Raw genomic sequence first — 17,021 nt, 5'->3', positions numbered from 1 at the left:
TATTAGTGAAGGAATAAAAAAATGTAAATAATTGTGTTTTCGGTTAGTTACAATTTAGCAAATCACCATTAAATACAAATACAACGAATAATGTTTTAAAAGCAAACCACTGTGATATGGGCAGAAGGCATTACACGCCAGGAATGGCAATAAATTAAGAATTGTTAAAACTCGGTGCAACTTACAAATTACAGGTATTGAAATATTAAAGGCAAGCCGCCACAAGCACAGAAGAGGTCATCAGACGTCAGGAATGGCAGTTAAGAAAGTTTTAAGGCTTACTGCAAAAAAAATACAAATACCAGAAAAAATTTAAAGCAAACGACCACAGTCACGGCTGAAGGCCTCACACCCCAGGAACGGCGATACTATTAAAAATTTTGAAACCTGCTGTAAAACAGCAAATACAATAGCAAAAGTTAAATAAAAAAACAAGCAACTGATCCAGACGGTGCTCCAGGGATCGATCTCTGAGAAGGTCCGACAACAAACATTTTCGCGAGAGACGAGATAGGCAGTCAAGAGTTGCATTCACTTCGCAAGATGGTAACTCAGACTAGTGGCAGTCTAACTAATGACTAATGATAATCTTGCTGAAGCTACCTGACTTCCGGTAAACCAAATACTACCATGGAACAGTACGCCAAAGCCTTAACCGGCGGTCTGCACTACGCCCCTACAATACTGTGTTCAGAACGCCCGGAACGAGAAAGGAACCACTACCACATTTCCGTACGATTCCACAAACCCGAAAAGCTGAACAAACAAGTCACAGTACAGAATACGAGACAAACTAACAGGAACTAAAACCCCACTCGATTTGCGTGCGAGGCAAACCCGAAATGTAACCAACCAGAATCAGCAACCACACGTCATTGCGGAAACAATCGCAAACCGAGCCAAAACAAAGTACCAAATGAGTGACATCAAATTCATTGGGCGCACAAACTCACTGTGATAAATCTGATGATGGCTGGCAGAATGAAACAAATCTCTTCATCATCATCATCATCATCATTTAAGGCTGATTATGCCTTTCAGCGTTCAGTCTGGAGCATAGCCCCCCTTATACAGTTCCTCCATGATCCCCTATTCAGTGCTAACATTGGTGCCTCTTCCGATGTTAAACCTATTACTTCAAAATCATTCTTAACCGAATCCAGGTACCTTCTCCTCGGTCTGCCCAGACTCCTCCTACCCTCTACTGCTGAATCCATGAGTCTCTTGGGTAACCTTGCTTCTCCCATGCGTGTAACATGACCCCACCATCTAAGCCTGTTCGCCCTGACTGCTACATCTATAGAGTTCATTCCCAGTTTTTCTTTGATTTCCTCATTGTGGACACCCTCCTGCCATTGTTCCCATCTACTAGTACCTGCAATCATCCTAGCTACTTTCATATCCGTAACCTCAACCTTGTTGATAAGGTAACCTGAATCCACCCAGCTTTCGCTCCCATACAACAAAGTTGGTCGAAAGATTGAACGGTGCACAGATAACTTAGTCTTGGTACTGACTTCCTTCTTGCAGAAGAGAGTAGATCGTAGCTGAGCGCTCACTGCATTAGCTTTGCTACACCTCGCTTCCAGTTCTTTCACTATGTTGCCATCCTGTGAGAATATGCATCCTAAGTACTTGAAACCGTCCACCTGTTCTAACTTTGTTCCTCCTATTTGGCACTCAATCCGTTTATATTTCTTTCCCACTGACATTACTTTCGTTTTGGAGATGCTAATCTTCATACCATAGTCCTTACATTTCTGATCTAGCTCTGAAATATTACTTTCCAAACTTTCAACCGAATCTGCCATCACAACTAAGTCATCCGCATATGCAAGATTGCTTATTTTGTGTTCACATATCTTAATCTCACCCAGCCAGTCTATTGTTTTCAACATATGATCCATAAATAATATGAACAACAGTGGAGACAGGTTGCAGCCTTGTCTTACCCCTGAAACTACTCTGAGCCATGAACTCAATTTACCGTCAAGTCTAACTGCTGCCTGCCTATCCAAGTAAAGACCTTTAATTGCTTGGAAAAGTTTGCCTCCTATTCCATAATCTTGTAGAACAGACAATAACTTCCTCCTAGGAACCCGGTCATATGCCTTTTCTAGATCTATAAAGCATCTCTTCACTGCTTTATTAATTCACAAATTCACAGTTGAGTAACCACACCGCCTAATCTCTAAGCTCAGTGTTTTTAACACAGTAGGCTCTTCAAGTACTAAGTGGTACTCAGATCCACCAAACTGCACGTGACGGCGCGATGACAATCTGTCACAACATCATGTAAGTACTCGTACTACGGGGCCCACACTGGCGACTGACTCTGCTCTACTTGGATTGAAAGCCACTCATCTTAAAGCTTGCTGGATTCGGTTTACGAAGAGGTCGTGCACCCTCGTGACCACAGCCCTTCCATCCGGCAGTCCATTAGTGCCACCAGAAGTCCCAGCGTGTTCTCCACTGTGCGGACCTGGCTCCTCCTGAGTCCGCACACTCACACGACCCGGAAAAACGACTTCGCCCCAAAGGTCGGGCAACAGTTACTACATATCGATAACCGCCGCTGCTGCCACTAGCGGACGGGCAACGCTGCGAAACCGAGTGGCACCAGTCAACACGAGAAGAAGACAAACCACAGCAACCATGCCAACTAAACGATACCGTCTGGCCTCCAACAGAGGGCGGAAACCTACAAACAGCACCAACGCGAGCCGCAGCACGGTTCATTACGTTTGGTAGATGTAAAGGAAATCACGAACGCATTCTTAGTGCACCAAACGTACTTGCCGCAGCATGGGAGAACATTAAAACAGAGCTAAGGTCTCAAAACAAAGCCAGTCCTATTCCTTTCCCAACAGGTGTTTTAAACACACATTTGGTCAGTCCCTTTCAAGAATGAACTTATAGGAAGATGTGAGCAAAGCGGAAGCAGTCCGGCCAACTTTAGACAGTAGTACTGTTGGTAGATTTAACTGCAGCCATGTAAGTACCAGATAAGTCAATAATACAGTGGACACATTCAGGAACTCCAGAGCGGAAAGTTACTGAGATATCTCGAACATTGTAATTAACCAAATAAGGAAAGCGATCTTAATGCCATTAAGAAATACCGTAAACAACAGTCCCAGGTGCATCCACTTCACCATCATTTACCAATGCTGAAACATGTTGGATGTTCACCCTCCCCCCCCCCCCCGCCCCCTCTTTTAAGCTATAACAATGATAATTTTATTTTAATGAGTTTGAAAGATAATAAATGTCAAATTACACGGAATGAAGTCTGATGTTCTTTCTTACACACACATAAATGTCGCCATCTTCCCACTCCTGCAGCATGATCGCTCGAAATGACACCGTTTCCATGAACAGGGAATTTGACTGCAACCCATTCCTTGTCCATCGTGCGAGATTATTGTTTCCAAATTCCGTTACGCTTTATAATAAAATTTATTGGTCTGCATTGATTAACAAATTCATACGTCATTCCACGGCTGTGGGATACATAAGAGAAATGAAAGAGAGGTTTTAAACCACAATCAAGCAGAGAAGTCCAACATTTTAACTTTACTGCTTTCTCAATGTATACATTGAGTAACATGGCCAATAAAACACAACATTGTCCACTCCCTTCACACCAACTGCTTCTCTCTCATGTACTTCGACTTTTGTAACTGTAGTTTGGTTTGTGTACAAGCTGTAAATAATCATTCGCTCCCTGTATTCTTTCCTTGCTACCATTATGGAAGGCTTCGTGTAAATCTACAAATGCAGTTCTTCAACCTGTCTTTTAAGATGACGTAGGGTAACTATTTATATTAATTCCTGCTATAATCAGAAGATGGAGACAAGCAGTCTAGGTATGTTTTAAAAAATTAATTTTTTTACAGTCAAGATCACAAATGTGTTGTTATTTGCGAGTTTCACTGTTAGAAAATTACGCAAAAAAAAAGAAATTCAAAACAGATTCTGTAACACAGTGTTCTTCTTGTAGGCTAGCCACAACTGAAAAAAACGGTTTTTCTACCTGCCGAGACTTTAAGCGCTAACCAATTTGATGAAATGCACCATCACGTTCTCGAGACCTTCACTGATGATAAAGCAGTAATTAATTCCAAACATCTGTCAACACTACACAAACTGTGTAATATGTCATGCCACAGGCCGGCCGGGGTGACCGAACGATTCTAGGCGCTACAGTCTGTAACCGCGCGACCGCTACGGTCGCAGGTTAGAATCATGCCTCGGGCATGGATGTGTGTGATGTCCTTAGGTTAGTTAGGTTTAAGTAGTTCTAAGTTCTAGGGGACTGATGCCCTCAGATGGTAGTCCCATAGTGCTCAGAGCCATTTGAACCATTTAATCATGCCAAAGGGAGCTTTGCCATCTCCTAAATCACTTTTACCATAGGTTTGTTAATACGACAGCTGTTGCTTTTAATGATGAAAAAAGTAGTTTATTACATATGGATTTATTGTATAGCTTAAGAGAGAATATCTCTGTGGAACAACAATCTGCAATAATTGCTCATACAACAATGTCTTAAGATAGCGCTAACATTCCAGTTCCTGTCAAAAATGAGGTGTCTTTGCAAGCATAGATAACAGGGGGTTTAGAACTGACAGTTGGGGGGAAAGGCAGATGTTGAAGTCACTTAATAAAAAAATTGGTGATAATGAGTTCATAGTCGTCTGTTCTGATAATGGAAAAAAGGCTGCTGTCCTTTCTCAGCAGGAATATGCGAGCAACAATTCATAATGATGAACCCTAAAGTATCTAAATTGCATAAACCTCACCAATCGGCGAGAGCGACTGTCAATAAGCGTGGCAGTGCCGGTTTCAAAGTTGATAAAATCGCTACAGATTTTCTTAAAGAACATTTTTACTTTAGGGAGTGTAGTGTGACAAGAACGGGAAAGGTTTCATTACAGTACTTAAGAACACTAACATCCCACTAAGTACTCACATGGGTACCTTTGACATCGGCAATATGCATACTAATATTCTTGTAGACGAAATACATGACATTGTCTTTGAAAATGTCAGCGGATTTAGTGGCAAGCACTCGGACGAAAAAAGATGTTGTTAATATTTTAACTTCGATCCTCCGTTTTAATTATTTCAAATTTAGTGACAAAGTGAACAGGGCGTGGGTATGGCCATTTGGTTAACCCTAGCTTACAGTTTAGCGAATATTTTTGTGTCTCATTTCGAGTATGAGTTTACTAAGAAGTACCTGGAGGAGGCCGCTAAGGAGGTTTGGTGGAAACGTTTCGTTGATGTGTGATCTTAGGCTTTCCCGGTGAATTAACTGTTTCTACTGTTCTTGGGTCTCCAGTAGGGTGCAGTCGTTTTCAAACCACGATATTTCGACAGCGTTCCTTGCTGTCATCTTCAGGTGATACCGCAGACTGCAGGTATCACCTGAAGATGACGGCAAGGAACGCTGTCGAAACATCGTGGTTTGAAAACGACTGCACCCGGCTGCAGACCAGAGAACAGTACAAACGTTTCGTTGACGATATTTTTGTCTTGTATGAAGGCAGCAAGTAAGAGTGTGTGACAATTTACATAGCATATTTAATACACTCCATGGAAATATTTCTCTTTCTGTTCAGAGCCACATGTATTTAAAGATCACCTCAAATGGAGGCAAGGTAGAGCTTGATATCTATAGAGAAGAGTCTACTACTGTCTTAGTTCTGAATGTAACACTGAATTGTTCTGGCGTAACCACAAGCGCCGGAACGAAGACGAAGAACGCAAGACCAGAGAAGGCGGTGAAACGACTACGGCCAATGGCGCAAAAAGAATAGGACCGCACCACGACAGGAACGCCCCCTGCAAGAAGTTAATATAAGCACCGCTCCTGCCAACCTTAGCGGCTCAGGTCGGCTCCGTATACGGACATCAGTGGACGGGACCTTAGTGGACATTCGTGGACAGTATATGCACAGTTGTAGACCGGCAATCGCAGATCTGTTGTTAGTGACGTGTGTAAAACGTGCAGGAACATAGCGTTGCCAAGAATATTACTGTTTGCATGTCGCCCATCGTTTGCGACTACTTGTAAATCTCCAAGTATTAAGTCTTATTAATCTGCTTTATACAGGGCTATTACAATTGATTGAAGCGATTTCATAAATTCACTGTAGCTCCATTCATTGACATATGGTCACGACACACTACAGATACGCAGAAAAACTCATAAAGTTTTGTTCAGCTCAAGCCGCACTTCAGGTTTCTGCCGCCAGAGCGCTCGAGAGCGCAGTGAGACAAAATGGCGACAGGATCCGAGAAAGCGTATGTCGTGCTTGAAATGCACTCACATCAGTCAGTCAAAACAGTGCAACGACACTTCAGGACGAAGTTCAACAAAGATCCACCAACTGCTAACTCCATTCGGCGATGGTATGCGCAGTTTAAAGCTTCTGGATGCCTCTGTAAGGGGAAATCAACGGGTCGGCCTGCAGTGAGCGAAGAAACGGTTGAACGCGTGCGGGCAAGTTTCACGCGTAGCCCGCGGAAAATTGACTGGAGATCGACAGCGCCGACTTCATCTTTCAACAGGATGGTGCCCCACTGCACTTCCATCATGATGTCCGGCATTTCTTAAACAGGAGATTGGAAAACCGATGGATCGATCGTGGTGGAGATCATGATCAGCAATTCATGTCATGGCCTCCACGCTCTCCCGACTTAACCCCATGCGATTTTTTTCTGTGGGGTTATGTGAAAGATTCAGTGTTTAAACCTCCTCTACCAAGAAACGTGCCAGAACTGCGAGCTCGCATCAACGATGCTTTCGAACTCATTGATGGGGACATGCTGCGCCGAGTGTGGGAGGAACTTGATTATCGGTTTGATGTCTGCCGAATCACTAAAGGGGCACATATCGAACATTTGTGAATGCCTAAAAAAACTTTTTGAGTTTTTGTATGTGTGTGCAAAGCATTGTGAAAATATCTCAAATAATAAAGTTATTGTAAAGCTGTGAAATCGCTTCAATCATTTGTAATAACCCTGTAGAAATAAAACCATTAATGTTATTTGCTTGAGTTGTTGTATAGCATTTCGAGAACGCAGCATCCCTTAGGCACCCTATACGAGACCAGTGGGCAAGACCCAACACGAACTATCAATTTAAATATAAAACTGCTGCCTTCCAGTCTCTCCTAACCAGATTAAATAACGTCCCCCTCACATCAGAGGCATATGAAAGGAAGTTGGGTATAATCAAGTATACTGTCGCGCATAATGGGGCATCGAGGTGGTGTGTCGTTCGAACAAGATATAGCTAGGACAAAAGTGCCACAGGCGGAAAGATGCGAGCTGGTGCCAGTGCCATAGAGAATCGCCACTTGCGCGACTTCCACCGGCGCCACCAACGGCGCTGAAGATGAAGATATCGGATTCGCCTCGGCCAATGAAGATATCGAATTCGCTTCGGCCAATTGCCGGCCTAGTACAATCCGCCAATGATCGGACCACATAGGATAGAAGCCTGCTCGGAAGATAGATGAGCAGCTCTCGCCCACTATGTTGTACATCATCGCCGAGGGCTGACTTAGACAGGGAATGCCATTTAGTGAACTCTTAGAAGTGCACAGGGAGTTATTGTAAATTGCGTTTGCTATGTACTGTTAAGGTGACCTACGATTATTTGCACTTAGCTATTGAGGGGCTTTTTGTGTTATATTACAAACAATGTTGCAAACTTCATTATTCAACAAATCACACAGATAAGTTGAGCCGTGCTCTCTCCCCCAACTATGCGTTTTCGTGAACTTCTCTGTCTATCTGTGTTTGGTTTCCCGCCCTTGTAGCGGTTACGTCGTGGTTCTTCTACCTTCTACGTGTGGCAGCAGTGATGTGTATCGATATTTGCGCCGTGTACCATCTTTGGTTTGGTGCACATAGGGGGTCTGGAGGCAGTCGGGCGGTTGTTGCGGACGAGGGAAGTTATCTCCGCGCGGTGCAGTCGGCTGGGGCCGCTTGTAGTCCCTGCGCAGTGTCGGAGCGTGTGTGAACCTGTCCGATCGCTACGAGCTTCGTGGTTCAGCGACCCAGGAAGTCAAAGTTGAGTACTGGTTTCCTCTACCAAGGCCCTGTCCATTCATGTTGTGGTGGTTCGTTTCGGTGGTTTGCTGTTGGGAAGGTTTTCCTGTGAGCAACACAGAGTGTTTCTACTGCTGAAATTTAGCCGCCATGCGGTGCAATTAACTGTTTTGGTCGACTGCAATTTGAGTGCACCAGTGGAATTTTCTGCCTTGTGGCCGTTAGTGTTCTGGTTACCTGCCCAGGGCACTGACATAAAGCCAGGCGGTGTTCTATTGAGTGAAGTTAACTATATTACCGTCTTTCAAATTCAAGGGTACCAGAGGAATTTTCTGCCTAGTGGCCTTTAGAGTTCCGGTTACGTGCACTGGCCACTAACGTAATTTCAGGCAGCGTCCTTTCCTTACCTGTTCTCGCGTCCAACATGGAGTGTAATTTTGACAGCTAATGCATACTCCATTCTGGATTATCACATTTGTAACCTTTCCGGTTTGAGTTCTCATCTGCTGATTGACATGGAGCAAGTAGTTGTGTCGGTCGGTCCGTGGCTGTTCCCTGGTTGGGTTCCGACGGACCAAGTATAATTGGGCTCACCACCTGTCTCCCCTAAGTGAACGAGGGCAGACCGACCTCCCTGCAGGCTTCTGAGTGCCACTAGAGTTTAATTATCTGTTGTCAGCTACTTTAAATTTAAGGCTTATGGTTACTTGTTATTTTCTTAAAAATTTTAAAAAATCTGTTTTTAAATTTATCTTTCAAGCTTAAACATTGCGGCCATCTGCCAAGATTATGGTAATATATTCTAAAATTTTGAAATTTAATTGTGGCCCTTAGCCATTGGAATTGCGCTTTCCATATGTTTGCTGTTTTTTTCATTTTTATTGCTATCTTAATTGGATTTTTATCTTGTTGATAAGATATCTTATTTAGAGGCCTTCAGCGGTGATAGTTGCATTCGGTAAGAGTCCGGCTACGTGCCGCTTTGGTTGTAAAGGTTATTAAATTACAATGAATGACAAGTAGGACAAACTTATCTTAACCTAACCTTTGGACCTTTCCACAATGCTATTACGTCTTCTGCCCAGCGAGTTTAGAAGGCGTATCATAAGTAAACCTTTTTAATTAATTTGATCCATTCTGTTAATGGTTTGTTGGAGTATGGTAGAACCTTTGTTCTCCTATTCTGTTGTCTTGCCCTTGGGCATAGCTGTGTAATAGTGGCAGGGGGAAATTGTCTTACCGGTGCGTTGCATCAGAAGCAACTCACAAACTCTGCCTACTGTAATACAGTGGCAATTCGGCCTCCACAGCAGTACCGACGAGGCCTTTACAAAACTGAAGACGAGGGTTCACAAAACAGGGTCTATGATTGAGGAAGTGAATAAAAAGGTACTAGGGAAGCATGGGGGAGCATTGAAGGAAATCACTCTGAACCCAGTAGAGAAAAAGTAAAAGGACACGTTTTACAAGATTCCATGACATGGATACGTATGAGAGGGGACTGGAATGAAACTAACGTCAGTCAACATATTACCGACATTTTTCATACCAAAAAATTGGGGTAGTGGGTAAAGAAACCGTGAAGTCTCCAAAAAGGACCCTTTCTCGTATACCGGAGTGTATCGTATTGAATGCAATACAAGCCAGTTGTGTAAGAGCAAACACTTTGGCCAGACAGAGAGGAACTTTCGTATTAGATTTAAACAACATAAAGACCAGAAAAAGAATTTAGCGTCAGCTGTAGCAGGTTATCGATAACTTCACTGCCTTACATGCTGCAGGGGAAAGTCTGATACGTAATACCCTGAAAGAAATAGAAATCTTAAGATGGCTTCATTCTCATCCTCTCCATACAAATAATAAACGCACTGACTTGTATCATTAAAATATTTTAGTTAATTGTGACATTATTTACACCATTTAAGATGTAAACATAATGTAATATTTTTCGTTTTTTAAATGTACAGTTCCTCTTGACTCAATGATGTGATTGTCTGTACTCCTGTTAATTCCCGTTTTTCCAGTTTAAACTGTTCACCCCCTTTTTATTGCATTTTTCATGTTTCAAGACTCTTGTGAGTTTTGATGTCCGGTCGTGATGTCTACTTTTTCCGGATTTTATTAGAGTAGTTTTGTCCTTTCGGCTAGGCACTTTTAGTTTCATGACAACATAGGGGTGAAGATGACCTCCGATGGTTAAGTGATTTTATTTGTAACATCGTTTCTCTCTTTTCTTTTAATTGGTTTTAGAACGTAAGCCACATAATTCCTTATCTGACATTTAATAGACTTGAGGATCCCCTCCCATTGTCGCGTAAGACAGTTTTTCATTGTTACTGTTTATACCAGATGATAGAACTTTAAGTACTCCGAAACTAGTCGTCTACACAGCAAAATACTATGAATTAAGGGACTGTTGTGCGATTTTTTTCATTTAACAAAATAAACTTTTTGTAACTATTACCTCGTGTGCTCCTACGTCTATCCAGAATCATATCTCATCAGCCATATGGTAAGCAGCTAGCAGCATCCGCAAATAATACGTGTCAATATTTTGCAATCATTATTTATTATATTGATGGCTCGGCAGTATTCAGACGTATAACTGTGTTATTACATTCTTCCCAAAATTTGAAGGTATTTCGCTAGTCTTATATATCCTGCACAGCAAGTAGGAAATTTGTCATGGCTGTCCTTCCCAAGGCTCTGAGGAAAAGTCGACTACTTCAAGAACCTTGTTTCTGCTTTGATCTTTCAGTGCTCTACAATCTCTGACTTTATCCTAGACAGGCTGGCCGGAGTGGCCGAGCGGTTCTAGGCGCTACAGTCTGGAACCGCGCGACCGCTACTGTCGCAGGTTCGAATCGTGCCTCGGGCATTGACATATGTGATGTCCTTACGTTAGTTAGGTTTAAGTAGTTCTAAAAGTCCTAGGGGACTGATGACCACAGCAGTTAAGTCCCATAGTGCTCATAGCCATTTGAACCATTTTTTTTTTTTATCCTAGACAAGCAATTGGGCGGCTACTTGTACAGGACCGCGTTGGTGTGGAGTGTCGCGCTCTATGCTGTTGCGCCCCATTTACTATCTGAATTTGGGAGTGATTATCTGCTGACGTGGACGTCACGATGACGCTGATTTTGTCTGGTCATCTCCGGCCCTACCATTTTTTTTTAGTAAGGTACTCCTCAAACTACCTAGCAGATTAAAACTGTGTGCAGGACCGAGACTCTAACTCGGAACCTTTTCCGTTCGCGGTCAAGTGCTCTACCATCTGAACTATCTTAGCACGACTCACGACCCGTCGTCACAGCTTCAATTACCTTCATGGATGATATATTTGAGTGCATTTTAACTTCGTCTTCCTTTTATTGCAGTTTGTTCAGCGTTTCGATTAACTTTTTCCTTTCTTGGGTGTTGTAATAAAATTGCTTATAGAGAGATAAATGTGTATACACCAAAAACGTTTTGTATCACATCGGTTCCGAGAGTTCCGGAACCTGTAGAGGAAACTGACAGAGATCAACATCAATATCATTTCCGCCCTTTTTATTCTTCGTGAAAACCACACACTGCATGTTGGATACACCGGCTATAATACCCAGTAACACACTCTTGCACTGATGTATGCCTATATTCATCGTGGCATACTATCCATAATTTCATGAAGGTACTATTGGTCACAAATTGTCCCACTCTTCAACGGAGATTCGGCGTAGATCCCTTAGAATCGTTAGTGGGTCGCGTCATCCATAAACAGCCCTTTTCAGCCTATCCCAGGCATGTTCGATTGGCTTCATGTCTGGAAAACATGCTGGCCACTCTAGTCGAGCGATGTCGTTATGCTGAAGAAAGTCATTCACAAGACGTGCACGATGGGCACGCGAATTGTCGTCCATGAAGACGAATGCCTCGCCAATACGCAGCCTTCCATGTCCACCAGCGGCGTACGTCGGCCCCAAATAGCGTCACCTCAAAACAGCAGGGAACCTCCACCTTGCTCCACTCGCTGGACAGTGTGTCTAAGGCATTCAGCCTGACCAGGTTGCCTCCAAACATGTCTCCGACGATTGTCTGTTTGAAGGCATATGAGACACTCATCAGTGAAGAGAACGTGATGCCAGTCCTGAGCGGTCCATTCGGCATGTTGTTGGGCCCATCTGTACCACGCTTCATGATGTAGCGGTTGAAAAGATGGACTTCGTCAGGGACATAGGGAGTGAAGTTGTGCATCATGCAGCCTATTGCCTACTGTTCGAATTGTAACACGACGTCTTGTGGCTGCACGAAAAGCATTTTTCAACATGGTGGCATTGCTGTCAGGGTTCTTCCGAGCCATAATCCGTAGGTAGTGGTCATCCACTGCAATAGTTGCCCTTGGACGGCCTGGGCGAGGCTTGTCATCGACAGTACCTGTCTCTCTATATCTCCTCCATGTCCGCACTACATCGCTTTGGTTCACTCCGAGGCGCCTAGACACTTTCCTTGTTCAGAGCCCTTCCTGGCACCAAGTAACAATGAGGACGCGATCGAACCGCGGTATTGACCGTCTAGGCATGGTTGAACTACAGACAACACGAGCCGTGTACCTCTTTCCTGGTGGAATGACTGGAACTGATTTGTTGTCGGACCCCCTCCATCTAATAGGCGCTGCTCAAGCATGTTTGTTTACATCTTTGGGTGGGTTTAGTGACATCTCTGAACAGTCAAAGGGACTGTCTGTGATACAATATCCACAGTCAAAGTCTATCTTCAGGAGTTCTGGGAAAAGGTGTACGTTTTTTTATGTGTGCACTATCCGATCTTGCATCATATGAAGTGAATCACACGATGGTGAAGATGTAAAAATCAAACATCCGCTGTTACAATGCTATGTAGAAATGTTTAATTGCTAACGTTTATAAATACTTAATCTAATTACAACGATGGTTATGGACTTCTCAAAAAGATACCCAATTAATTGTATTTTATTTATGAAATGTATGTCACAAAGACATATTTTGCAGAAATATATCCATATATGATAATAATAGGGAAATCTTTTTTCTTTTGTGCAGTTTGTTGTTGGAGTCGGAAGTGCGAGGATGGAGAATAAGTTGTGTGTGTTTTATTGATTTGTATTGTGAAGTGGTATGACTAAAAATATATCTGTAATTCTGCAGGAAGTCCACCAGATTTTACGTTGTTTTTGAAGTAGTTACACGGTCATCCTCTACACAATTATAGAAAGATGAACCACAGAAGGGAAGACGAGCCATCGACATACAGCAAAGAAGAGCAACAAAAAGTTGAGTATTTTTGTTATTAACAGAACTGGTTATTAAAATTTGTGTGTCCCCGTCACTAGCTGTAGTGTGTCACTACCTCAACTACCTCAACGAAAATGTGAGCAGCCGCCCAAGTTACTTTTTTTTTGTCTTTATTGTGATTATCACCTTACACAAGGCGGGCTGTCATCAGCTGAGTACGCCGCTCTTCAGCCTTGAGGTTTACAATAAGTAATACATAGAGGGGGCACAGAGAATACAATCAAAACGGCGGGCAAAACAATGTAGACACTAAAAAACAAAAAACATGGAGCCGTTCACGCTGGACGAGAAAACATCACTGACACTAGTTGACACGGCGCACAAAGCATGGATGATGGCGACGGTACACATGAACAGTGGTGGCGTGACGGCGAACAAACACTAAACACAAACGAAGGCACACACACGAGACACTGATGGCGATGACCTCCGGCGCGCGAATGTTCACTGTGCGTGTGCGAGTCTGGAGACCTGCCAAGAGAGGAGGAGGACGAAGGGGAGTAGGAGAGCGAGAGGGGAGAGCAGAGATGCCACAGGTAGGGGAGATAGGGGGAGGGAGGAAGGGGGAGAGGAAGCCCAGGGGAAGAGGGGTGGAGGGAGTGGACGGGGGAAAAGGAAAGAGAAGGGAAGGGAAGAGAAGGGAGGGAGGGTGCCTAAAGGAAAGGACACCGGAAGTGAGGGGTGGGGCAAGGTCAAAGTTGATAGGAGGGGTAGATGGAGGGGAGGAGGACATCATCAGGGAGGGGGAGCTGGTGGAAGCCACCTTGGGAGAGGGTAAGGAGGGTTGAGAGATGGAGACCAGGTGGGACATGGTAGTACAGGCGCGACAGCGGGTGGGGGTGGGAGAGGATCGGGGAGACTAGCAGGTGAGGAGGATCGAGTTTACGGCAGGTGTACAGGATCCGTATCCTTTCAAGGAAAAGGAGGAGGTGGAGGAAGGGGATGAGATCGTACAGGATCCGCGTGGGGGAGGGGAGATGGATGCGATAGGCGAGGCGGAGAGCATGGCGTTCAAGGATTTGGAGGGATTTGTAAAAGGTAGGGGGGGGGGCGGAGATCCAAGCCGGATGGGCGTAACAAAGGATAGGGCGGATGAGGGATTTATAGGTGTGGTGGGGTCCAGACCCCACGTATGGCTGGAAAGGAGCTCGAGGAGACTGAGTCGGGAGCGTGCCTTGGCTTGGATTGTTCGGAGGTGGGGAGTCCAGGAGAGGTGACGGTCGAGGGTGACACCAAGGTACTTAAGGGTGGGAGTGAGGGCGATAGGACGGCCATAGATGGTGAGACAGAAATCAAGGAGACGGAAGGAAGGGGTGGTTTTGCCTACAATGATCGCCTGGGTTTTGGAGGGATTGACCTTAAGCAACCACTGGTTGCACCAAGCCATGAACCGGTCAAGATGGGCAAGTTACTTACTCCAAACGTCACTAAGTTCATCGCCAGGCAACAAGAGGGTGGAGACGGTGATAATGTGAAATAAATGTGTTGTAATGTGTTCTAGGTCAGCACATATATTAGTGACCACTAAGTTCGAATATCGAGCCCTACCCTTAAGATGGCAAATTCTCAATTGTCCGAATTGTGCATGAATTTTGACATCCAGCGTGGTCCTGGTAATCAAACGCCAGCAGCCCGTTCAATGTTGGCTCGTTTTCTGTACTCACATTGGAACGTCTTGGTGAGAGCCAGCAGTTCTCTTAAAAGAAGGCACTTATTCCCATAATGAGATTTTCACTCTGCAGCGGAGTGTGCGCTGATGTGAAACCTCCTGGCAGATTAAAACTGTGTGCCCGACCGAGACTCGAACTCGGGACCTTTGCCATTTGCGGGCAAGTGCTCTACCATCTGAGCTACCGAAGCACGACTCACGTCCTGTACTCACAGCTTTACTTCTGCCAGTACCTCGTCTCCTACCTTCCAAACTTCACAGAAGCTCTCCTGCGAACCTTGCAGAACTAGCACTCCTGAAAGAAAGGATATTGCGGAGACATGGCTTAGCCACAGCCTGAGGGATGTTTCCAGAATGAGATTTTCACTCTGCAACGGAGTGTGCGCTGATATGAAACTTCCTGGCAGATTAAAAGCAGGAGAGCTTCTGTAAAGTTTGGAAGGTAGGAAACGAGATACTGGCAGAAGTAAAGCTGTGAGGACGGGGCGTGAGTCGTGCTTCGGTAGCTCAGATGGTAGAGCACTTGCCCGCGAAAGGCAAAGGTCCCGAGTTCGAGTCTCGGTCGGGCACACAGTTTTAATCTGCCAGGAAGTTTCAAGGCACTTACTGTTTGTTACTGATCTCGTGGTGAGGTATTAGCGCTCAAGTATTTCTTGCTTCTTCTTAAGATTACTTAAATTAGTTTTTTGGCGTCGTGCTAACAGTTGGCTGCTTAATCAAATTAATTATTATGTTTGGTCATTACCGTAACACGATTAACCTATAACAAAACTTTTTTTAATTACGCATTCATTGTAACACTTAGACTTCGGACGGTGACTGGGGCAAGGTTTGCGTTTTGAATTCTCGCGTCGGGCCTTGAGGATTTGCTTGTTTTTGACGCTCAGCCTTGCATGAATTATGTACTGCTTGTTTACCCTCGGCTTCCCGAGTTGCTCGTAGTGTTGCAGCCGTTGGCCCGGGTGTGTTTTTCCACTACCCGCAGATTCACCGTGCGTGGCTAGTCCACGTCGGTTGTGTACGTGTGCGGAGTGTGGTGTTCCGCCTCTTGTCTTCGGTAGCCACAGAGGCGGCGCGACCTCCTCGATATCATGGCCTATGTCTTAAGTTCTTAATCTTTATGGCATCTTTTAAATCAGTGTCCGCTACCTAATGCCACCATAGCTAGGTCTTACCTCTTCCAGACCAGCGTTGTCTTGTTATTGCTGCATCAAAATTTACTTTAATTTGAAGATCTTCCAATCCTTTAACTGTGAATTGGTGAAACTGTAAGTTTTAAAATCGTTATCTTTGTTCTAAAACTGCTAGTGCCCAAAGGTCGCTCCAAATCTTTTTATCACAATCCTGAACCTGTAATTTTTAAAATATTGTTGCCCTTCCTTTATAAAAAACTGCTTATGCCAAAGACTCTCCAGATTGGTGAAATACTGATGTATATCTTAAAAATTTTGTTGACATTCCTGCTCGAGAAAGTGCTAAAGCCTACAGAGCTTCAGACTGGCAAATGCTGTTCTTGTAAAATTTGGAATATTGTTACCTCCCTGTTTGAAAAGTTCATAAAGTTAAAGGGCTACTCCAGTTTGGAGAAATGCTGTACCTGTAAATTTTAAAATAACAATTTATCCATCTGTTTCTAAATTGTTAGCACCAAAAGAGCTCTCTAGTTATTTTTAATCGTGATCCAGAACTTCTAATTTTCTTGTAAATAATGGTCACCTTGTTGTTTGAAGTTTGCTACCTAATGTGAGTTTCTCAATTTGTTATAGTAATGCCGTTTGTGTAACTTCAGAGAAGTCACATTTGTCTGGTGGAAATTTCGACTTGCGGAGCTAGTTGACATGTAAATTTGTACTACTGTCATGAATACTGGCTTAGTAGCTATCCTGGGTAGGGTAACAAGCTCACTATGCCATTCATACTAACTTACGTGGGTCATTGTTTCATTATTCATAAATGGTTCAAATGTCTCTGAGCAC

Source organism: Schistocerca cancellata, chromosome 1 (genome assembly GCF_023864275.1).
Source record: "Schistocerca cancellata isolate TAMUIC-IGC-003103 chromosome 1, iqSchCanc2.1, whole genome shotgun sequence".
Classification (NCBI taxonomy): Eukaryota; Metazoa; Arthropoda; class Insecta; order Orthoptera; family Acrididae; genus Schistocerca; species Schistocerca cancellata.
The sequence above is the reverse complement of the archived record's forward strand: the minus strand, read 5'-3'. Positions refer to the sequence as shown.